The following is a 25345-nucleotide window of genomic DNA, read 5'->3' on the forward strand; positions in this document are numbered from 1 at the left end:
GGTTTTAATGGTTGGAGACAATGGGGCAGAAAATAAAGTATTTCTTTTGTTTGTTTTACTTATCCACTGAGAACATTCTTACATTTTAGGCTTTCTGACCATTTTCCGGTCAAAATCTAACATAATAACCCTGAACTGGCTAATTAAACACTGAAAAATGTTTGAAACACAGTTTGATATTTATTAAGCTTTTATTCTAGTTATGAATACAATGGCATTGAGCATCTCTGCTGCATTTGGGTCTGAAAACAAACTGGAATTCAAGGGGTGAAACAAATCTATAAACACACTAATCAAATCTGGTAAAAAAATATATATATATTTAAAGCATATCTTTTTATTTGTGAAATGTTCAACAAAAAATTGAGAACCTAATACTGTCCATCTTTCCATCTTGTGAGCTGCATGTATCACTACTCCTCCAGGTTATGCACAAAATTGGCTATTGCATCAGCAACACTAACAGTGAATTGTGATTCATAATCTCAAACATATCAAGGTATTTCTGGAGTTCAGCTATTAGGGTAAAACCTTTTTTTTTTTTTAACTGCCTCCAGCTAATACCATGTGCAGTGTAGGTGTTTGTGTGTGACTCAGATCTGTGTTCCAGTTATAAAAAGGCCATTCTATTTTGGATTTAACTGACTTAATATCAAAAACGATCACTGTTCTGCTCAGATGGGGGGTAAATAAAGACTGAGGCCAAGAACAAGGTTTATTTAAAGTTCTTGGCTTTCAGCCAGTTTGATTTGCACTTTGTCCCCCCTCAACACACAAACACCTCTGAAAACAATGTGCTGAGGAAGAACGGCGTTTTGTCTCAGGAAAACATGATCACACAATATCATCGCGGCGTACAGACAGCATCATGTACCAGGACACAGCAGGGGCCTGCGGAGCCTTCGCTCACTGCTGTTTGCCCAAGCTGTGGCAAATATGGAACTGCAGGTGGTTTTGCAGCAGCTATTGCCCACACAACAAATGTGTGTCTGCGACTGAATGCAGTTTCGAGCTTTCACACTCTGTAGTAGCCTCCTTTCTTAGTTCACCTTGCCAGTCAAATCCACAGGCACATTCAGTCAAATGAAAGCTCCCCGATGAAACTTGCCAGAGCTGTGTTTTATTGCCTTAACCTGCCGTTGTTTACTCCACTAAGTGGGGAGACCACTGATTAGAAACTTGACTGAAGAGGGGCGGGGGAAGCACGTTCATTTCACCAGAAACACTCATTTGCATTTAAGTGCCCACAAATCGATTCAATGATTTTATTTTACTTTGGAGTTACTGCCACAATCTTTCTTCCCACCTTGGCTAATCTCACTGCATAAATGCAGTTCATTTCGCAGATTAAAATATTTCCATTAAAATTGAAATGGTGCAGTAAAATCCCTGTCTTTGCTTATTCGGGACAGAAAAGTGTGTGGCTGTTTGTTTCTTACAGCTTTAATTAAAAAGAAAGGGGCAGTCGGTGTTCTGTCAAAGAGCTTTCTTGAGGTTACACGCATGCTGCAGTGGGAGGAAAAAGAAGAAAAAAACAAGTGAACAATAATTTCATTTCAAAGTAACAAAAATTCAATTTCAAAGACATTTCTAGTAGCAATTATGAGCCTGTCTCAGTTTGAAGAGATGCCAAGAAAACTTTAATGTTCAGGTTTTCAAGGAAACACCACAAAAACTGCAAGAGCTGCAAAACAGCCTTGCTGCCACAAATTGTCGGGGGGAAAAATAAGCAAAACGTAGCCACATAGTACCGACAAGGAGATGTGTCATATAGGAAATTATTAAAAATAGAGATCTTAAAAAAATAATCTTAAAATGCCTGCAGAATTAAATGAAAATGTCTGTGAGCTGCTCTTAGCGTAATAATGTTTGCTTTTAAAGGCAAGTAAGTGCAGATTCAAAATACATTTGGCAATGCTTTCGGTTATTTTAATGCATTTACTTACAACCCACCGGTCTTCCACAACAAGCTGATATTTAAGCTGCTTTCATAAGAGCAATGCATGTATCCTGCCGTGACATAAGACATTTAATAGAGTAGACCTCAACATGCAATGTGCAACAAGTTTTGTTTAAATCTGGAAAGCACTCATTAGCGATCGAAATAGACATAAACCTGACAGTTAAATTTAGCTTCTTGAAAAATTGATTGGTACACGTGGCTACAAACTAAAAATTTTATAATTTTTCTGATTAGTGAGCACAACACAAGTATGGGCAAATACTTCATGCCAAGAACATGTTCCAGTGAGGAATTTCTTGCTTTGGGAATGCTCGCATCTCTCAACTCTAAGAGAAGCTAAAATATTTAAGATCTGACCTCTAATCATTTTGTCCGTTCTGAAAAAGGCTTTAGAGTCAGATTCCTCACACACGCAGTGTGATATCGCCTCTTCTTCTACTACAAATAATTAACTGTACACAGCAGAAAGTACAGAAACAATGCTGCTGGTTATGTCATCTTAATCGCCATTCTTGTACAGAAATCTGAATCACCCTCGACCAGTTATTGGAGAGATTGTCAAAGATTGAAAGAAAAATAGATTGAAACTCGAAAGAGATCGACCATTAATAAACTGCCCTTTATAAGACAACAAAATGTTTGCCAAATAATTTTGACTGGAAATCAACAAGGAGGAAAAGGCATCGGGCAAAACCACCAACCTTGGACCAATGAATTTAAATTGTTGTGAAAATCTATAAGACAAAGAGCCACATAAAAATACTCCAGACGACAAAAGGGAAGACAAATTAAGGAAAATTGCCTACAATAAGAAAGGAAGTCAGGACTGAGACAAATTAATTAGCAAGATACCATACTGAAAAGTCCAGACTTTGAGAATGTTTGTGTCTAATAAAACTTCAGCTACAAAAAACAAATTAAAAGTTAATCTGAACTAACTGTTATAAACAGAAAAAAATTAGGTTGTTCAAAGCCACTAATTATTTTTTGTCCATGAACAAACCACCCAGGCATCCCTGTTGCTCAACCTGGTCACTATTCATCCACACACGCACACGCCCACACACACGAAAAACCACACACACATTTCCATAAATCCACTTGTGTTTTCATCAGCTTAATTCTGAATATGAGATTTATAGAGGGTTTAAAGAGCCGAGGACAGACCGCTGCGTAATAGGGGTGGTGCAGGTGAATTAGGACCCATTTCTCTTCAGACTAGCCCACGTCTCTTTTCTCCACATATTTGAAAGCTTTGATGAGGGAGCGTGGCAACTGGGCATATCATTCAACACGTGGCCATTCAAGATAAATAAATAGCTGTTAAATTTAGCAGGGCCTTGTGCCACATCAGCCTCCTGCTAATGGTGTCTTCAAATGGTCTGGAATAAATATAATGAAACACATCAGGCGCTAATAAAGGTGGCATATATGAAAAATGTCATCTTATGAAAAAAAAAGAAGTTGATGCTGAATGTGTTCAACTGACCCTGAATAAGGCATCTGATCCAATTTATCTTTGTATTACACAACATTCAAAAGAACATATTGAAGAGGCAAAACTCTTAATTAAAAAGACAGTTATCTTCCAACTAAATGGGTATTTAACAATGGATCCTCCCCCAGATTAGGTTCAGAGTAAATGGATCCTGTCCTCTTAAAACATGCAAACCCAAATTAAGGAGAATTGGTCAGTTTAATGATGCACAATGTAGTTAAAGAACCTCAAGAATAAGTTGCTAATTTCATTGGGTTTGGGTTTTTGAATCCATACATTCCTACTAGACCTCCTTAATGTCTTTGCTGTTCTCTTTGTCTTGCCTTACGAATACCTAAACAAACACTAAAGATGCATCAACAACCAGGTTTTGGTCAGAATTAGACAATTTTTAGCTTGACCTACAAATGAAGAGCAGCTGAACTACAACAAATGAACACATCAGAGGTCTCACTTAAAAAGGTGGCGTACACACAAGAAATGTGACCTGAAAGTGAAGTTCGTCACTTTCCAAGAAAAGTTGTGAATTTATAAAAAAACAAACTTGATGGGAGAATATGTAGTTTCTTACCGAAACTCTGGCCAAAATTAATTCTAGCTTTTGGAGTCAAGAAAAACTGGTGACGGAAAAACTGAAGCAGCCCGGTTCCTGAGGTATTTAATTTCACTCCTTAATCAAAACCACAACTATAAAAAAAATAGCTGCCAAATTAAATATTATATTAAAGTCCATGCAACATTTCAAAGTTTTCTCACAATCACATTCCACTGGGCTTGTGTTTGTTTCTTTTTTTTGTTACTGTCACACCACCACTGTTGGAAAAAATTATATTTTTTCAACTCCACTGCGCTCACATCGATTTCTGCCTCGGTGAAATTCTGTTTCTCGACTTTTTTCTCCATGGGTGCCATCGTTGACCATAAAACAGAACTGATCCGCTCATGTAAATACGTTGTGGTTTTTGCCATGTGCCATATAAAACATAATCAATCAAGTAATTCAAACTACTTGTTGTTAAATGCAACCTTATTGTGAAAGTTTAGTGAATAAATGCTTTAACCTCCTTGAGATCATTAATGCATCAGGGAATATGGCGGAGCTCCTTTCTCCGAAGCAAGATTTAAAAACACATTTTTATGAATGTCGGCTTAATTGCTGCACAGCAGGCTAGATGTACAATTTAGGTACTGCCACATAATCTCCATAGTCTGGGTGTTAATACCACCATTTTGTCAAATGGGCTCAGACACCATGCGCCAGCTGTTCCTGTGTGTGAGCTGTGGTGTACCAGCTGTGGTAATATCTGATGGAAAGAGCGTTACGAAAGTGGGACAACTACAACACCATGTAGACTCGCATCTTAAGTAGCAGTTTCTGTTGACTTCCTGCTCACTGGTAAATCATTGCAGGCACAGTGCCTTTTTGACCTCAAGGGGGTTCCATAGTTTGTTCTTTGAAACAGCCACACAATCCCACGGTTTTTTATTATGTATTTACACCATATACAGTCCTGTAAGTTCACTCGTACACTGATAAGCATATTCGGATGCAACCTGGGGCTGCAGAGGTTGCCCAAGGACACTCAGACATGACTACTTTACCAATGAGCTACAGTTGCCTAAGGCAACAAAATTCCTTGGTTGGGCAAAGGATATAATGATGGTTTGTGTTAAAATATTCAATTTCTTAGGGTTAATGTAGCATACGCAACAGGACATCCAATGATTTACAAAGCAGCACATCATGTCTGGACAAACAGACTGTGTGCAATAACCAGAGATGCACAGAAAAATCGGCTCAGACTGACTGACGCTTTACAGAGTGTTGGGAACTCAAAAGTTCAATATTTTCTCTTCAGTGAATGCAGCATACACAAGTGCTATCATGCTGCAATAAAATCTGTAGTGCGAGAGCTGTTACAATGGGAAGAAAACTATGCTTGTCATTTTTAATACTGAGTTAAACAGCCAAGTTAGAGAAAGAACCATTTGCTGCTGATGCATATTATTGGTTGCTCTTTTGCAGCTGCATCGGAAAGCGAGGCTAAAGCTGGTAATCTTGCTTGCAATTTTATACTTTAGCAGTTTTGCCACAGGAAGTTAATTTGTTCCAACAGTGAGGCAGTTTTGAGTACTGACTCCAGCAAATAAGACTGAATATAAGGCAAAAAAAAGTTTGGCTGTTTTACTCTTGAACTGCTAGAGGTAGTGTAAAATGTTTAATTTCGACTGACTGAGGCCCAGTTAGACAGCGACTTCTCTCTCACGCACATGATGTAAAGTCACCTCTGCTCCAATACTGTGATTGGTTTTCACAGGAAACGAGCTAGAACTCTTTTAGAAATGGGGTTGTTAGAATGGCCAAATACTAAAGATCAAAAATCCACTACTAATGTCTCTGGTATGCCTCTGCTTGTAACTGTTCCAATCGTTTGGACTGATTTCTGATGGATCCAGGAAAATTTCGTAATACATGTAGCCGTGAGCAGAGCTTTTTAAGTCTGAACTTGCCAGGCCAACTGAGCAGCCAACAAAAAAATGTATGACTTAAGGTGGTGCATAAATAAAATTTGTAAGACTTAACAAAATCTTACAAATGACCTCAATAGACTTGAGGTCATTTGGTTGTACCTCAAGCTTATTAATTTGGATACAAGGAAGATAAGTATTGCAAGAAGGGAACTACTTTACTACTACTACTTTAGGAAACTACTTACAGACTTGCACAAGGCTTATGAAAGTATGTCGCTTTGTTGGCTTGCCAAGTTCTACACACACCTTTTGTTGACATACATAGCACAATTTCTTTTAGTCACTTGCTACAAGTTGAGGCTAGTCTAGACAAGAGAGGCAGCTCTCAGTAGAGGAAATGACAGATAATTGAAAAATTGTAGGTGTATACGCAACATGCACACAACCTCACACAGGCTTTGAACCGCATGTTCACACATCCATCCGTGCACCGTCTCAGGCTGAAGTGCTGATGAAGTAATCCCCCTCTGACCACACAGAGACACTCTTCTCCTCAAACTGCCATGCTGCGTTTCTTTGACACAGTGGCACTAAAACCCAACATGGAAGCCCTCATGCCTGTCGTCCAATCCTCTCGCCATGAAGCAAACATGCCAACGTTGGCTGGGAGAGTGAGCCAAAGATCATAAAGGATAAAGCTTCGAAGGGGGAGAATCAGTTGTGACTCCATCATCCACACAAACTGCTTCAGACTGCTGACCTGGCAAGTATTAGCCTGACACAAGTGCTGCTCTTGCGCGCTAAAACAGATACGGAAAGGAAACGGATGTAATGGCTAAATAACAGACGCGCCACACTGAAAACATAATAGGATATATCATTCCATGATGGGATCATTCATATTCAGCACTTATAAAGATGAGCTGGTTTCAATAGATGCCAGCTCCGACAGGGATGTGCTGGGTATCTTTATAATCAAAGCGCTTTCACTGATGTAAAAAGAGAAAAGAGGGAGTGCAATTAAATTACTGGCCGGTCCCCAGAGGTTTCCGTTTTGTGCAGAGAGGGATGAACAGGGAGGTCTCCGAGGATTTAGACATTATGCCTTGGAAAAATATTAATAGTCCTTCAACTTCAACATGTTTGCATGCAACATTATAAAGTTTCAGTGCATTTAATGTGATTTGACGTGCAAAAATTCAACAATCCAGAAAGAAAACTTGCTGAAAGGAGCAACATCCGGGTGAAGACCAGCCTTCCACCAGGGCAACATATCTTAAAATACAGCCACAGATACACAGTCATCTACTAGAACAACCAAGTCAAAGTTCAGATCTAGATCTAACAGAGTTTGGGCAAAAACCTAACAATACATGTTCTCAGAAACTCTTCATCTAACCTGACTGAGCTAAAGATATTTTGCAAAGAATGGGTAATACCTGCAATGTCCAAATGTGCTAAGCTAGTTGAGATGTGGGTTGCATCATATTAGAAAATCACACAATAGTTATGTCATTAGTAAACAGACTTTTTCATGTGCATCTCTGTGACCTTAATGGTGTAATTGATGTCATCCATAGGCCCTGACTGCAGCAAGACTGTCCAACAGGCAGAACATCTTATTGGCCTGCAATAATATAGCCTGGTAAAAAAAAAAAGCCCCTTGTTCTACACTTTGCGCCGTGCAGAGGGTTTGGACCCTCGTCTTTTGAGAAATGACTGATTCCTCAAGGCGTGGACTCTGTGGAAGTTTTAACTTCAACTTCACAAACATTTGCCCGTGGTGTGTGCCTGCGCTGTAAACAACCATCCTCCACTGTGAAGAGAGAAGTGCCGAACCGAATGAGGCCGCTGTTAGTGTTAATTCAATATTTGGAAGCGCGGCCAACAGGGACTGAATGGCTTTGTTCACTTCCTTCGCTGCCATTGCTAAAACTATAGGCAGACTGAAATTTTAAAACAGCGCAGGAAATTGACATCATCATTCAAAACATCTCCTGTTCACCAATCGACTCAGTTGAAATTTTACAGGAGAAATCCAGCTCAATGGGAGAAAGTCAAGCAGAGCCGTGAAAGAAATTAGAATCTAGCGGAAGGCAATGGTGAGGCTAAAAATAATATAGAAGAAATTAGAAAACAATTCCTGCATAGAAACAGTCTTTTGCGTATCAACTTTTCCACACCAATATTGTGAAAAGGGTATGTTCATGAGATACTGCACAGCAGCAGCAAGAGAGATGCACCAATTTTTTAAATTTAATTTGGTTTTGACAGAATTATAAATACTTTTGCAAAGCAATGTATGATGGCACTTTTTGGCAAACCAGCTTTTCTCAAGGACCTCTTGCCATTTTTCCTACACAGTGTAAGTTTATGAACAAGGTAGACAGAGCTCAAGAGGGGTCTGGAGCTATGACAACAAACTGGGAAAATGGGCGTGTCTGTCTTTTATTTCCCTGCCACTACCAGTAGGACGGGCAGAACAAGACGCATTGTTAAAGACGAGACACACGAAAAGGGAGACTATGGAGAGCATTTTCTTTATCTGCACGTCTTTTATTCGTCCTTTTTTTTAAAAAAAAAAAAAAGAAAAATTTTGACATGCAGACACTCTTGTCCAATCCTTACAGCGATGTTTCACAAGTTGCAACAGGGAGGCTGGCGTGACGATGGCAATCCAATTTCCATATGAACAATTACCCTGCCGTCAGGGCTGGCAGTTCATTTATTTCAATTTGACTGACTGGGAGAAGCTCGCTCACTAAAGCAGGCAGCCAGGCCATTGTATTCAGGGCACCAAGCAGAGGCGGGGGTTTGATGAGCCCGGTCCATTTCAGAGGGATCCAGCTGCTCTGGCCTAAATATGCTAACATCTTTAAAGTTGGCCCGTGACCCAAAGAGTGTGTGGATCGCGCCAGGGTACTTTTTTTAGCCTGTGTGTCCCAAATTTACTGAGTATTTACTTTGTCTCTGTGTCCTCTTGTGTGTGTTGTGTCTGCTGTGATGTATGACCACGAGTCAGGAAGGTGTGAGCCCAACATGTGCACACACACACACACACACCATCCGTTTAGGCACAGCACTTTTCCTCATTAAGGCTGATAGACTGTTTGTGTGTCTGTTTACTGCTCCGTCACCATTTTTAAGGCTCCTGCTATCTCCCCTCTGCCAGCTGGACACTTGAGCAGCAAAAGCACAAAACCACAGGCTCAGACACACAAACCACTCGAGCCGCACACGCATTTAAATGCGCTTTGTGTGCACCGCTGCGCACGCACGCAGAAATTTCGGTGCCTGAATTTTTCCAGCCACATAGTTTTCTCAGCAGTCTCTTGTAATCTTTTCAATCTCTGTTTGTCTTTCAGACAAACACGCGAATGCAACCTCTGTCTGTCTGGGCAGATTCGGTTAATCTCCCGTCGCTAAACCACCTGCACCCCTCCTCCCTCCGACGGCGTCTCCCCAGCTGGATGCTGCAGCTCTCCAGTGGTGTAGAGTGGCTGTTCGCTGTGTGGACACAGCTGGCCGACGTGGGGAACCTGATTAAACGGCCCAGCCTGGCAGAGGAGAGCTACTTTCAGGAGCCAATACATCCTCGGCCCGACATAGCCGCCGCGTCCAGACGGTTGCCGTAATACACACAAACAGTTGTCGGAGGCGGCCATGCATGCACAAGCTCATTTCCTTGACTCACTCAGTGATCTGCATGTGGAAAAACCAACTCTAGAGCAGCATATGAAAACTGTCACTCATGCCAAGACTCCGGTTAGACATATTTTCACTATCAATCAACCCCTTCATTTATTTTTTTTTGATGCATGGATTAATTTTTTTTTAGTTCACAAAATGTCAAGCTTGCAATGTCTTGTTTGATGAATGACTTAAACCTCTGATTAGCAAAATACATGTCTATTAATTCTCTGTCTATCCACTAATCAAATCGTCAACTAATGCTTTCACCCTGAGCTCAATTTGACACAAGACTGATGGCTACAGGCTATTTCGTTTTCCACTTCCTCATATTAGAGTTTTAAAAAAAAGGGAAAACAGGTAATAACTCAGTGTCTTGCTAAAGGGCATTTCAGCAAGTTGGAAGTTCCCTCTCGCACACAGAAACTGAAACTGTGAGCTTCAACCGGCCGGAAGGCAGCTCCCTTAATCCAGACACCAGCCTGAGGTGAAGCCCTGCTCATCACCCTGCTCTTACACACTGCACACTCATGTTCCAACTCTCATGCAGTGACAATTAAGAAGTCAAGCCGGCAGACTGACTGCTGGGAAGGAATCCATTACACACCTTATTGGTTATAATGATTTCACTTCACGAGCATAAACGCCAATGAGCCATGAAGGTATCTTGTAATGTGGTTTAGTCTCAGTGGCCAGCTTTCCTTTGGTTCCAAGGGGAATACTGATCTCATGGTGACGGATTGCTCGCCTCCTCTCCAGCAGATACTTACATGAAGCCTATGCAACGCTCGGCATTAAGATACAACTGCTCTGTCTTTTTAGTGGCTCTGACTTGAAGGGGATTCGGTAATACGGCTGTTTGCTTTCCTTCCAAGCATAGCATGAGATGAGCAAAATGAATCTTGTGTCAGCACACAGCTGGAGTCTCTGTGTGTAATGTAAGACAGAATATATACAGTAATCTGGCAAATGCTTTCAAATGGGTCGCAAACAAATCTGTAAATCGGCCGTCTCCTCTACTGGCTGTGCTTTGAAGTTTTGATGATAAGCTTGATTAAAAACAATGCAAAACCTCTAAATATAAACTTGGGCTTTATCATATGTGGAAAATCTTCAATAGCCACACTGCTGCTGAAGATGGTGATACATTTACGCGAATGCATGTTCGTACATTGAGGGTGGGCATAAAGAAGCATTTTACAAATGGTGCGATTCTCAAGAGCAGTATTTTGTTTGTATGGCTATGAATTCTGCGTCATGCAGTCATAGCCAGGCAGTTTTGTAAAAAAAGTAGTAAATAGATTTTATTGTCACTTTTATTGTTACCACAATACTACAACAGAATATTGCGATAATACTTTAAGTATACATCGCCCACCCATATCATGCGTACAGACATCAATGTTACTTCCAAACCATCATTATCACATGCATATCCAAAGACGTACAGTAAATAAACAGTATGAAAAGTGTATAAAATATCTATAAATCAATTGCAATGCTGATAATTCACTCACATTTTCCAGGCACTTTTTTTTTTACCATAATGCAATGCTCCCACCACTTTCTGTGAGCCTTTGGCACCAAACCATTAAAGATTGAGGGCAGTTAGAGTCCATCTATCTGACCAAATCAATATGCAGAGCGTGAACGCCTGACACTTGAAATATAATACCCCCACCAAATGCTGCACACAAGCAGTCTGTTGCAAATGAAATACTGCACACACTGATATTGCAATGAGCATTGCAATTCGATAAATTGTGCAGCTCTAATATAAACACATTTGAATGCATTTTATTCTCTACACAAGCATAGGAACTTGAACAATAGGGAGAAACTTTGTGTAGCAAAAGAATCTGAGTCTTATAAATTTATAAATGTTGTTCATTTACATATTATCATTTTTGCCCCCTCTCTCCTTTGTTACAGATACTGCGATCCAACTCGCAGCACACATGCTGAGTTACCCATATTGCATTTCTCCTTGCTTTTCCTCTGTACGCCATGATGCAATCTGGCGGCGGTGGAGATGGGTTGATGTTCAGAGCCATCAAAATCGCGTCTGCAATGAGGGGCCCGGGGGATGCAAACTCTTTATGCAGCATTCCCCAAAACAAAGATGCTGTCTCATGCTCCACAACTCTGCAAAATAATCGTATGGCACTTCTCCAAACATTCTGAAGCACAGACACATCCGGGTGTCTTTACATTTATATTTAATTGCAAGCCTGGAAATTTTGCTGTGAGGGCTAGACGAACGTGTGGCATGCAAGTGCCACCAAAAATTGGTAGGCATTGCTTTTTGTCATGAAACAAGAGGAAAATGCATACCTTAAGTCCTAAATGAGGTGATAAAAACACAACATCAAAATGTCTCCAATAATGTAGAATAGGATTGTTTTTAAAAACAATCATTCATAAGACATTACTTTAGTAAGAGTTACAGGTGGTGTTCCTTTAGTTTCTAAACATACATCGTCTAAGACTAAAATATCTCCAAACAATGAACTTGTCTTCCTGTAACAGAGCAAAACTTTGCTTTCTTTTAGCCTGCTGACCTCCACTGTGGCACAACAGGTGGAGAAGGAGCAGCATTGCATTAAACTGCTTTATTTAACTGGAAGTAACTGAAAACCCACAACTCTGAAGTACTTTAAAGCACAGGGAAGATAACACTGAAAATGTGAGCAGTTTGGAAACTTTAATGCCTTAAAACCTTAGTATGTGTATTTGGAGACTTTTCTGGTAGAGGACACATGCTGACTGGTCAGCTGGTCTCCATTTTGCCCTGTGGTGTTTAATGTGCCTGAATTTGACAGTCGCATGATGGGCTGTGAAAACGGATTGCTTTTGTTTTATAGAAAGTAGCTGGTATTTTAAATTCAGGCAGATTTCAGATGGAGCCATTTAAAATTACCCTATGAAATGATCTGTGTTTTATTAGGGATCTGCTGCTTCCCCTCTCTGAGGTTTGTGACTGTTGTAAAAGGCTGATTAACATAATGTAGTAAATTTCAGCTAGAGAAACCCAATCCGATAACTAATTCCAATAAATGCCATTATCGAAAAACTGTTTCCTAGTTCCCAACTCACACACACACACAGGTTACAATCAGAACATAATAATTATGTAGAGTTTGACAAAACATAAAGTTCCAAGACTGAGCCGAAAATATAAGGAGACTTTGCTCTGCCAACAACAGTAGGCTATAATCCAAACAATTACCACTTCCAACTCTCTTCTGCATGCAACCATGCTGCTTGTAACTTTTATGGAGGCAAGTTCAGATACAGGCAGAACTGATATCATAACTGAAAAATCATTATGAGTCAATCATTCCCAGTATGCTACTAGAAGAAAAAAAAGAAGATTTTAATAGCTAATTAATTTTTTTCCCTCTATCAGGTCCAGCTTCTCGTGACAGACTGGCACATGGAAAACTTCCAGTAATGAGTTGCTGTCTAACAAAGATAAACTCCTGTTGTGTGCGAAAGGCGACTTCGGACAATGGCCGAACCTGATAGTGCGGACGTCGTATGTGGGAAAGCAGCTTATGACAACAAAACAATGGAGAAAGTTGGCTGTGTATGGTCACTTCCATTTGCCAAGAAATATTTCTATCAGGCAAGCCTTCCTGGTCGTGTCTTGGTTTTGGTGTATGCAGTATAGTCAAGTATTTGTGTACTTAAAGGAGTACTGGAGCGTTAGCAGGGTGCTCCGTTGCCTGCCTGGGCATGTTTGTAATACTCTGGTCATCTTTAAAAAAAGGATTAAAACCAAATATTCACACATATCCAAACCAATGTCTACAGGTTTTGTAAATCGTGAACTTTTTCGAGTTTTGTCCCTCTACAACCTCCAACTTCATGTGTTGTATTTAGATTTATGCGATAGAAAAACAACAGTGCATAGTTATGAACTAAAATGATGCCAGGTTTACAATTTTATAAATATATATATATATATATATATATATATATATATATATATATATATATATATATATATATACACACACTTCCATAGACGTCTTAATCCCCCTTTAATCATCTGCAACAAAATAAAATCTAGTGTATGAATTGAGGTGTTCTAAGAAAGCCTCAAAGGTTTGCGAGAGAACATTACTTAAAGACTAAGGAACACACAGACAGATTGAGGATAAAATTGTGGATCAGTTTAAAGGGAAGTTAGGTAAGGTTATGATTATCTGAGCCATTTTTAATCTCTTATCTGAAAATGTACAGAGTATGCCAAAGCACCAAGACATGGCTGTCCATGTAAACCGACAAGCCAGATAATGAGAACATTAATCAGAGAACCAGCCAAGATTTCCTTGGTACCTCTGGGAAAGCTGTGGAGATAAACAGCTCAGGTGGGAAACCTGTCAGGAGGACTGGCAGACACGGATCCCACACATGTTGCCTCAAGCTAATTATAGGGGACAGCAAACATGTGAGAGAAGGCACCCTGGTAAAATACCAGCAATGAACGTTTTTGTTCATAGGCAAAATGTAACTGTATATGCAGTGGAAAACCGACTGGGCACATCTACCTCAATAAATTGCCCTAACTGTGAAAAGTATTGGGGACAGAAATACCAAACAATGCCACTGAGCAATCAGATCAAAACATATTCACGTGTGATAATGACAGTCATAGTCTAATATTTATTATTGAGAATCTTTTGAATGTTTTGAAAATTGATCGTCAGATGTCATCAATGTGCGATAGCTTGAGTTATTTTGCAAAGAAGAATGGGGAGAAAAAGTAATACTAGAGTATTACCAAGCAAAGGGACACCAACATACACCAAGACTTATCACTGAAACTACAACAAAAGATGCTTCAGCAAAATATTCACTCAGGAGAGTCAAAACCATTTTTCAGATTTCCGGCTTGTAAAACTTAAATAACCTTTTCTTTTCACCTCACAATTATGCACCAGTCTGTATCGGTCTATCATAAAATGAAACATATTTTCAAGGTGTATGAATACTTTTGCAAAACATCAAAGGAACAGGTGGGACGGAGCAGAGAAGGAGGGAGGACAGAAGCAGAGGGCGGGCCTTTCACACTTTACTGACTGAAATTCAATAACTTTATTGTGCGAGCTGGCAGCTGCCTGTCACTTGTCAACATGAGTCAGAGTGTGGTTGGTGACAGCGTATCGTCGTGATGGGTATATTAACTGATGCCCAGTAAGACTCCAGCTGCTGGTAATGACTAACAGCTATCAGTAATGGCTCTAAAATGAGCCAGCTCTCATCAGCATATGGAGAAAAGGTCACATTCAGAACTTAGAAGGTAATCTCTAATAGCTGCAAAAATACCTCGCAGAATTAAACTTGAAGTGCCTTCCACCGCTGCAGCAGAAGGAAATGGACTGGACTTCTTTTTAATTAGTTGGACGAAGAAAACTAATCACAGGATGGGAGGACTGTGATAAACGTCTGCATGCCTCAATGCAAAACTCATAACACAAGAGCGCCTTCTAACTTTCACCCACTCTAAAATATTAATGAAAAACCACATTTGCTTAGACTACCTGCTTCTTAATTGAGGGCAATAAAAAAGATTTAAAAAAACCAAAAACGCTCCGTGGGTTGGTGAAATCCCTGCACAGCTCTCATCCCTCAGTCTGCCGATCCTTGCAATCTTCATCCATCATCTATCAGCGCTGCTGTAGCCAGAGGGGAGAGAGCTGCTAAGCAGGGCCTGACTAATGGCTAAACAAATACCATTATCAGGCCTTGGTGGCCAAGCGCTGAGCTACAGGAGCCCCAGAGCAGCTGAGGCTCTTTAATACTTAATCCCTGCCACCCTGCTTTGCTACGGCTGTTCAAAGCTGTGGGCCGCGCGGAAGGTCCCCTAATGAGGAAATAGCCACGAAAACGCGAGGAAGGATAAGGTGGGAATAAAAAGGAAGGGTCGCATATTTAGGCTCACGCAGGCACAATCACTTAGTGTAAAAACGAAGGCGTGAAAAGGCCGTGTTAAGGACGCGTGTGGCCCACTCATCTCGGCCAATATCCCTGTATATATATATATAAAAAAAAATATTCAGGGAGAAGTTAATGAGCCTGTTACAGCCCCACACCTCCCCTGACGGGGTGGCTGATTGCACCGCGCGTCTGGAAACAGGAGAGCCGGTGTGTACGTTAGAATGCACATTTCCAGAGGGGACGCCACCTGACCTAAAGCGGTCATTTGCTAATTGTATGTTCCCCAACTCAGGAATGCACATTTACTGATGAACACGCTTTCACCCACAAATCAGCGCTCTCGGGCTTGCAATCTATCCCACTCGCACTCGACGTCACCTTCCTGCATAAACCCATCACACCCGCCGTAATGTTTCACATGCACACCCCCACAAGCGCAGACAAACACACTCAATCAAGTGTGACTGAGCGGGCGAGCCACTCAATGAGAGTGGGTGATTAGGCCCTCGGAGAGTAGGCCTGACCTTTCCTTCCACATCCAGTCCTCCATGCACATGTGTTTTTATGAGTCAGTGACTGTAAGCTCTCGGGCTCGCGCCACTTCACATCAAATGTCACAGACTTAAATGAGACGCCCAGACAGACAGGATGATGATGGAGGAGGGAGGGGCAGAGAAGGGAAAGGAACAATTGAGGATAAGTAAAATAAGGAAATGTAAGAACGACAGGATTTATTATATTTTTTTTTGGATGGGAGGGCGTTTACAGTAGCATTACAGTAGGAGGGAAGGAAAGAATCCCTTCACCAATCAATCTGCTGTCAGACTCCTCTCTCTTCCTCTCTGCATGAGAAACAGCAAAAGATATTTTTACAAGTCCTTGTTGAGTTGAGGGAATTTTGCACAGCCTTCGTGTGTACACCGACCTCCCCATCTGACACCAGAGATAGTCGAGTCTGCAACTTCCACATTCCCGGATTTCAAGACGGACAGAATGGCAGACAGTCTGAGTCAGGACTCAAGGGAAAGGGGTGAGCAAAGGACAAGAAAGTTTTGCTCTGAAGGTTTACTGGACCGCCAACCGTTAAGGGCAATGTTTCCCCCATTATATAAATCCTTGAAATTATTCAAAATACTCCAGAATTAATAGCCTCCAGAGGACTCCTGTATGTGTCCAAGGCTTGTTGTTAACTGAACACACACCACTCTGTATATCATCAACTCCTTTAAGAACAGATCGCTAATGACCTTACCTGGTTAAAAAAAACAAAAAAAACACACCTCAGGATCCAGCAGAGATGGCACTTCATGAGGAGACTGAAGCAAACATCTCAGAGAGACTGCCAGAGAGTTTCACTGTATTTAAACAGAAATTTTACATAATATGATCTAACTGACTTAATGCAAAGACAAAAATGATCTCAAAATCAAAATATATTTAAACTATAGCAATAATTAACACTTTGTAAAAATTATGATTTTGATACATAAGCCATGTTTCTTCTGCTTTCTTTAGTTTTCACATTGGCGTCTTTAGCAACTGTGATTTATTTGTAAAGGCAATAAAAAGGCTAAACCATACCAGTAGGTGACCTTTTTCCACAGGTGCTTTCCATATGTAACCATTTAACTTATTTTGATTAATTAGTTTAATTAATTAGTAAAAATGTCCTGCTTAGTTAGTTAGTCTTGAGCAAATTCAATCTCTTGAGAGGAGACAAACTACACGATGTTCTGGTACAGTCATAATGACTAGTTTAGAAACTTAGAAAATAACTGCTGGATTAATCAAGGATGGAAATCGGCAATTTACATGACCTACAAATATCACCACAGCCCTTCATCAATTAACATTTAGTGAAGCAGGAGCACTCGGATAATCAGAGGTTAGTCAGAGCAGTCTGGGGGAGAAAACAACAAGAAACTATAAAACGATGGTACCAAACTGCAGACGTTTCTTCAAAATTTACGGTCAGGTTTATAAGTAGGCGAGTGAAAATAGCACACTTTTCCTCAGTCCCGGGGTTGAGGGGGCTGAATTATAACTCATTATTACACTCCTTGCCTTCACTTTAACCTCCATGTGAAGAGTTTTGTGTCGATGTTTCACCCCCTTTCAGTGGTTAATTGGGCAAATGCAATGTTGTTAAATGCAGAAAAAATGGTTTCTAAAAGGTATATATTAAAAAAAAACTAAATTCACACTGAGGCAAACAGGAATGACTTGATAATAGCAGGCTATGGTGTGTGTTGGTAGTGGTGCGGCAAGTTTCCATCTGTCTCATCTCGCCCTTATCCTTCCTTTCTTTTTTTTTTCTTTCCCCACCGCCATCGCAACAGATCTCAGAGGAGATCGGCACTCGCTGCTGACGGGCCGGAGGACGTGTGGCGTGATGCCCAGGTTAATTAAGTTTGAAATCGTGGAGATGATCACTGGTGCTGCCACTTGGGCTGCCATCCTCCCTCTCTGTTAATACCAGGGTGTTCAGCTTGTCTGACAGGTACAGGGGGTGTTTGTTTGCATAAGTTTGAATGAGATAAAAAGGTTATTATATGTGAAGAAGAAAAAAAAATAAGAAATGGGAAAGTGTTGGTTAAAATTTAGGCAACCAATCAATTAGGGATTTGTTTTTCCCACCTAAAGGTTGGAGTTGTTGCACATTTCTAATAGACTTCAAACAAAAAGGCAATACATGAGCCCGACTTTCATCCAAGAATTCAATGCATACATACCGGCCATGCAAAAGTAATTGAGTAGCACATTATAAAGTGCTTTGGGGAGTACAGATAAGCTTTAGAAGGCACTAATAGGAGCAGACCATTTACCATTTAATTTATATGTAAAGGTAGTGAGCTGCTGGTGGAAGTAAGGGATCTGTACACCTCATAAAGCACAGGTGAAGTTCAACCACAATGCCATGCATATGTATACACTCCCCTGCTGATAAATGGCTATGATTAGGTTTTATTTTCTGTACACTCCTCTGATTAATTGCCCAATCCATTTCTAATCAAATGCAGATGCACAAAGGTCAGAGGGCATCTCACCGTCTAAAAATAAGCTGCTCTAATCAGGTTGCAGATGGTCTGAGTGATAAGCGGCATTGTGGCAGTTGGGACCAGTTTGTGCGGCACACCAAGAAGTGTCAGCGATAGCATCTGTACCTCATCTCTGAAGGGGTCACTGTGCCTTTCATGTCATTTGAACGTCTTGACATTTTGTCACATAGACCCTCAGGTGAGGAGGGAAGAAGAGGACTGTTGCTGGCAGAGGTCAGGCATCTGCTCAAACCAGAAGATAAATCATCATGAGCAAGATTGTCATTAATCTGGGGATTTTAATGATGCATTGGAACCAGTCGAGTTTTCAGGGGGATACAACAAAAATCAAGAGCTTGATGCACAAGTTAGAAGGTGTTGTGGATTTTCTCTAATATAGGCAGATTGAAAATCACACATATATGATTCAACCTCCTCTTGTCAGTATTGCTATCCATTCCCAAAATCTACTACAAAGCGTGTTTAGGATCACTGTCTATTTGGACCACCCAGATGCCTCCAAATGTAAAGCTTCTGACCCAAAATGTGATGGAAGACGAAAGAAAATTCATTAGGATGTTTAGTACCAACACAGGAATCACCAAGGCTGAAGCCCAGTATAAACTGGAAGATGTCGGAACACCAGTGTCAATGTCCACAGTGAATCCAGCTGAATGAATGAAGAACCAGCTTCAAAATCAACACCTTTAAACACATCTGGAACTCACAGCTGTTCACGTGGACAACTCAAATATCGTCTAAAGAAAAGTTTTACTGTCAGACAAAGCAGAGAGAGCGGTTTGGTCACCATGACCACAGCAAGAGCTGAGACACAGTACTAAATGCCAAGAATGGTGGTGGTAGGATCATAGTTAGGGTTGGTTTGGTAACCAGCGGAGCTATGTCAACATAATGAAGAAAAATTAAATCACTAAACAGATGATTAAAACTTTCACATTTTCAGGTGTTTAGAAGGCAAGTGATATATTTAGAAAATTCACATCAAAATCCAATCATTAATTGTACAATTCATCATGTTTATGTTTAATCGACCCATCCCGAGAAGCAAGGAATCACGAATAATGCCCAGGATGGTTCTATGTAAATGTCTGACCGGCAGTGTAGGTGAACATGCCAAACACAATGACCGAGGCGGGGACATAAATTTAAGTCTGATGTCTGCAGCTGAAGCCAAGATTTCCGTCTATGCCTCCTGAAACTCTCAATTAATAAAATCTGTCTCTTCTTTTGGACTCTGTCACCACAAAGCATTCGGCCTGTGAATGCTTTTGAGCCAGGGGGGAATTATCAGCTCTGGCCATCGCAAAACGGAGCATCTCAAGGTCAGGGCCTCTGTTCAATTACATTTCTGATTCCAGTCCACCTTTCTTTCTCCTCTACCCCTTATCCACTCCTCTCTCTCTGAGTCTGCCCACGCCGCCACCACTGAATTTCACTCCAGGGCTAACCCCTTATTTCCAGGACAACCACCGCTTTGACACTCATTCATTTCCAATCTTGCAGAGTGGTGGGCTCAATAGAATTTGACGATTCAATTTTTGGAATGAAACTCAAGAAGCCTTTTGGAATCAACTCCCCTTCCCCCCTGCACCATCCTGGGTGTTTTTTTTTCCTTTTTGCTTGGGTGCCTGCTCTTCTGCCCCCCGCCAGTCGCTATCTTCGTCCTGGTCTGCTGAGTACAGCCAATTTCTCGGCTTGTATGGAGACGTGGGCGAGATGGCTACCTCAAAGCCCAGTCTAGGAAAGAAAAAAAAAAAGCCCTGCAGCTCCCACACAGTTCTCTCAGACACCTTTTCTCCATGCATGTTCCTTCTGATCAACGAGACTCCCATCAAACGCTTTAAAAGCAAAAGGTTTATTCTCAGCATTGCTCCCAGCAGGATGCTGTGTGGCAATTTAAAAATGATCTATGCAAATGTAATTTCTCTGTGTGTCATCCAACACAGCCAATTAATGAGTAAGCTTCCCCAACCCTACCATAAATTAACGAGGCTAGATATAACAGCTAGATTAATGTGTTTTTCTGGCACTTGCCTAATTGCTGGAAGACTCCGGTGGGGCAGGAGTAAGAAGCCTCGTCTCTATATGTGACAGAGCGGCTGGAGACGGTGAGGGATAAACCGCCGGATTATTTATGTGAACTCTGTTGTCTCATCCTCTGGTTTGCAGTGAGGAAAATCCAAGTGTCAAAAGCTTGGCTAAGATACCCTGTCGCCAAGGAGCTTGTGTTTAACCCATCAGAAATTATGGGTAACAGTTGCTAGATTGAGTCCATCCTCCAAAATGAGGACATTGGCTTTGGTCAGAATTAGCTACTGGAAAACAAATGCATAAACAGTCGTCAAGGCACATGTGCGCCGACGGCGAAAGTATTAATGAGAAATGGAAGCTCGAGGCAGAGGGGAAAGAGGTAAAGGAAATGGAGCGGATGAGTAACCCTCAGTCTAAGTCATGGGAAGGATAAAAAAAAAGAGAGAGTGGGAAAAAGGGAAAACAAGCTCAAGGAGCCAAAACAGCACATCAGCAACAAGGAGGCCTTTTGTTTTTGCTTCTTTCAACTGATTGTTGGCTTCACAGAGGGTGAGACGGCTAATCCGCTGTGGAAACTAGAGCTGGGAGGATTTGCTCTAAGTATCCTTATTAGTAGGGACGTACAGATATGAGGGGAGCTGGGGTGGATGCTGGGGTAAAGGTTGAGCGGATAAAGCGGAGAGTAGAATAAGTAAGGAGGAAGCAAGCAGCAGGGGAGTGGTGTATTCTGAATACAGTGTAGGTGCCATATGAATCTTTAATATGGAGCCTAATGGTTTGGGAGGGGAGATGGGAGGAGAATATGGGGAGCGATATAAAAAAGAAGAATCCCCGAGGAAGTTACTGAACTCCCTGTATATCAATATACATTAAAGGGATAGTTCTGAACTTTTGCAGTAGATAATTCTCTTGGCTTCTTTCAGTTCATTTAGTATTTAGTCCTGGAGGCTCAGATAAATGGTTAGCCTGAGAGGGGCCAAGACTAAAGTGGACTTCTTCCATTTTAAAACGGCTCCAATCTCTAAATTGTTGTTGCGTTGAATGAGAGTACCAATTCATGAACTTTTAAATTAGAGGTGGGCAAAGATTTTTCCCACATGGTCAGATAAACAGCTGTTACTGTTGTACTCGATCAGCAAAATAAGTTTCATCTACTTCTGGCTATAGTAGACAAATTAACTGGCCAATAAAATGTGAGGCATTATGCTAAAAACTAGAGATTTTTATTTATTTCATGTATTTATTTTAGTGTGGGAACATAAATTCAAGTTGTAATTCTTCAGAATAAAGTGTGCCTAGTGTTCACACAACCTTTTGACTTGTGTAAATAAATATTTAGATCCATGTCATACAATATTTCAACAAAACTGCCCTTCAAAAATCCTGAACTGTCCCTTTATGGCAATCAAGCCTAACTCTCCACACCGCTACTGTTACAGCAGAGTCTCGATTAGCAGCAGAGGATTGTCACAAAGGACAGGCTTCCTTTGTTGTCCAAAACGAGAGAGAGAGAGAGATGGGCCCGATATGCAGATAAAAATAGATGAAGGATCTTTCCAGGTGATAAATTCCCTAATTGTTTTTATAGAGCACACACCCTGCTGGAAGCCTGGCCATGGAAGACTCTTTTAATTACACACACAAGCGCCTAATTAGTTGTATCTGTTATACCAGAGGCTAACATGCATGCAATTAGACCCAAATCAAAAGGACGGTACTTTCAGACGAAGGAATCTGTGCCTCTTTGTTCCTGCCCAGAATTCATCAAACAACAGAGGAAAGTAAGGACAGCACTCAGCTTCCCTAAGCTGCTGGTGCCGGGATCAGCCGGCCATCTTTAAACTAATTAAATATATTTCCTTGTGTGAGTGCTTGAGTGAGTGGCTGCTTGACTTGTCAGTGTCTCCATCTCTCTGGCTCGCTAGCTGATGATGATTGCTTGAAAAATGTTGATGCAATCACAACAGCTCAACAACACTGCCAATAACTGTGGCCTTCGTGAAACAGTTTGTGGATTAAAGCTGGCAAAGTATGGCCTATGGAGCCTGATCCACCAGCTGTCTCTCAAAGGAAGAGAAAGAGATGAGGGGAAAGCAGCAGCCTGGAGTCTGAAGAGTTTCAACGACACCATGAGTTTGCTCTTTTGGTTGCAGCTATATTAATAAACTGATAAAGTGTTGCCCAAGGGAGTCAAGATACCAGATTTAAAAAAAAAGCATATGACAAGAGTTCAAGTGATTTTTTTTATTTTGAGGAAATGATTGAACATTAAACTCAGTGGGTGAAACAGAATCACCAGGTCCACAGCAAAAACCATAGCATGAAAACCATTTCTCAAACCCGAAGGTACTTATGCCTCGGGATAAAAGATTAAAAAAACCAAAAAACTTTGGCATATGACCCATAAAAAGTCTTAAGCATTTATGCTGTCATTATCCCTGTCTACTGTGCGAACTTGAAACATTTTAGTGAGCACATGAATATCTCCGGGGAGGTTCTACAGGTGAGTGAGAAGAGAGCACGTATCTTTTGCTTCATCTCAGAGTGTTTCTCTGCTAGTCGTTAACTGCAGGTCTACTGTTCTCCACAATCACTCCATCAGTATAAAAGAAAGTAAGTCGAGTGAATCACTGAATTAGCTGCCACTATATGGAGTCCTGCAGTGCTTTTCGCCGTCTGATATTAATGTTAGCGCAGGTCCCTCTATTTGCACCTGCACACCAAATCAGCTACAGTTTTATTGCTTTGCCGTGATTGTTTTTAATGGTATGTGTTTAGCATGTAGCATGTGAGCCAAATACTCAGCAATCATTCTCCTGTCGCCTGGTCCAAAGTGAACTTCAGGTCACAGCTGATTTCTTCAGGCAGTGATTGGCTCCAGGCGTGGATGCAAACCAAACTAATTGTCCCCCTCTTAAATTAGTCACATTTGTGTTACTTCCGATACATTAACCACAACGAATTTGTCATTTACTCATTAATTTTCACTTTTAAAAACAATAATGATCACATAGGCAAGGTTTGTAGTGAACACAGGATTGAGTTGAAAGGAAAAATCTAAATTTACCACTTATGTCAATTTAGATTCTAATTAGATTGATTTTGAATCAACAGTACTAAGTTTGTAAAAGCACAAAAAAGAAGATTTTTTAATGTATTTGTAGATAAATAAAAAAAGAGAGATTTATGAACAAGTCAAACTTGAAATTATATTGTAAACTGATTAGAGAACCTTTAAGAAATACATTGTGATTTGGTAACAATCACAGTAAAATAAATAAATAAAAGATATAAAGTTCTCCCAAGACTGTAGCAAAAAGCATAAAACATTTGAATGTAGAAGTGTAAAGGAATGTAAATGAAACCGATAGTTTAATGACTGTGTCAGGCAAGAAGGACTTGTTCGGTGTAATATATGCAAACTAAAGAAATATTGTGGTAAGAACGCTGAGCCCTGCTGGATGTCAAATCAACTTGCACAACTTTGTCACCACATTGGTGGTTCAGGACAATAACCTCTTCTTGTAAGATTTTGCTGACACAACATGAAAACCTGTGTAAAATCTGAGGAAGAAGAAAAAAAAGAGAGAAAGAGACGCTGACTTGTCAAATCCACAAAAAGTTCTTCAGGATAATCTAAAAAGAGAACTTAAATGATCTGCTCTTCCTGTCTCGTAGAACATCACAACATTTTACAGAACATAAAGAAGAGACTCATCATCAATCATCAAATCCATAGGAAGAACTACAATGTTGTGCATCTTACTCGATAAAAACGAGACTTGCGCACCGATGACAACAGGTACAAATAAATAAGTAGCTGTACAGATGAACATGAGAGTGCGCAAACGGGGTAATGTTCATAAGTGGCACCTGGTCGAGCCGGTCCATTTCCTTGATTGGTTCTATTCTAGCTCTGCAGAGGACCTGCTGGGCTTGTGGCCTGGCAATCCACATCCTGAATAGCACCCGACAAGTCACATCTGATTGGAGCGAGGGATGGGGCAGCAGCGGTGGTGGCTGGGTGGCGGAAAAACTGATTGTTACCATGGCAATTGCAGACCAAGGATCAGGAGGTTAGATTGCATGGCGGGCAGCCCTCGATAGCTACATGAGGGCGTGCATCAGAGTTATTTTCTGCAGTTTATAATCACCGTCGACCAGCAGCTCAAGTGGTCTGCGCACACATGGGTATTTACATGCAAGTATTCACAAGTAAGCAAGTGTGCGCACAGAAGAATTTTCTCCAATCTGTCTCGGAAACTCATCTGGCCTAAGCTTCCAACTGGCAGCGAAATCCTAAAATCCTTCCCGCATCTTTGCCATGAGTGACAATCTTCTTTCACTACATCCTGTGGATTCCTACTTTCAGCAGAAGAAGGAGAAAAACAGAAGAGAGAAACTTATAGAAAGCAGCTTGTGTGAATCTAACAAGAGAATCTTTACAACCCGCTACGCAGTTAATCCGACATTGCTTATGTTTTCATTTTTCCCGATCAATAACCAGTACGTACACTGGCAGTAGTTGTCAGAGTTATGTGAACATGTATTTGGGATGAAATCAATGCCAGTCAGCTTTAAAATAAAGTCTCATTTCTCTGCGATGTGCCCATTTTGCCTCTCCCCTCATCAACGTTTCAGAGTGAATTCTCATACAAATAGAGTCAGGTGTGTCTGGAGGTCGCA

At 40.9% G+C, this 25345-nt stretch overlaps 1 protein-coding gene across 3 annotated transcripts in view; it reads right to left on the bottom strand.

Annotated features, from left to right (window-relative positions):
- The window catches only part of plxnb2 (plexin B2), a 158008-nt gene that overhangs the window by 51081 nt on the left and 81582 nt on the right, over window positions 1-25345 (bottom strand). The gene's annotated exons all lie outside the window — the stretch shown is intronic.

The sequence above is a fragment of the Xiphophorus maculatus genome, chromosome 2, assembly GCF_002775205.1.
Source record: "Xiphophorus maculatus strain JP 163 A chromosome 2, X_maculatus-5.0-male, whole genome shotgun sequence".
NCBI lineage: Eukaryota > Metazoa > Chordata > Actinopteri > Cyprinodontiformes > Poeciliidae > Xiphophorus > Xiphophorus maculatus.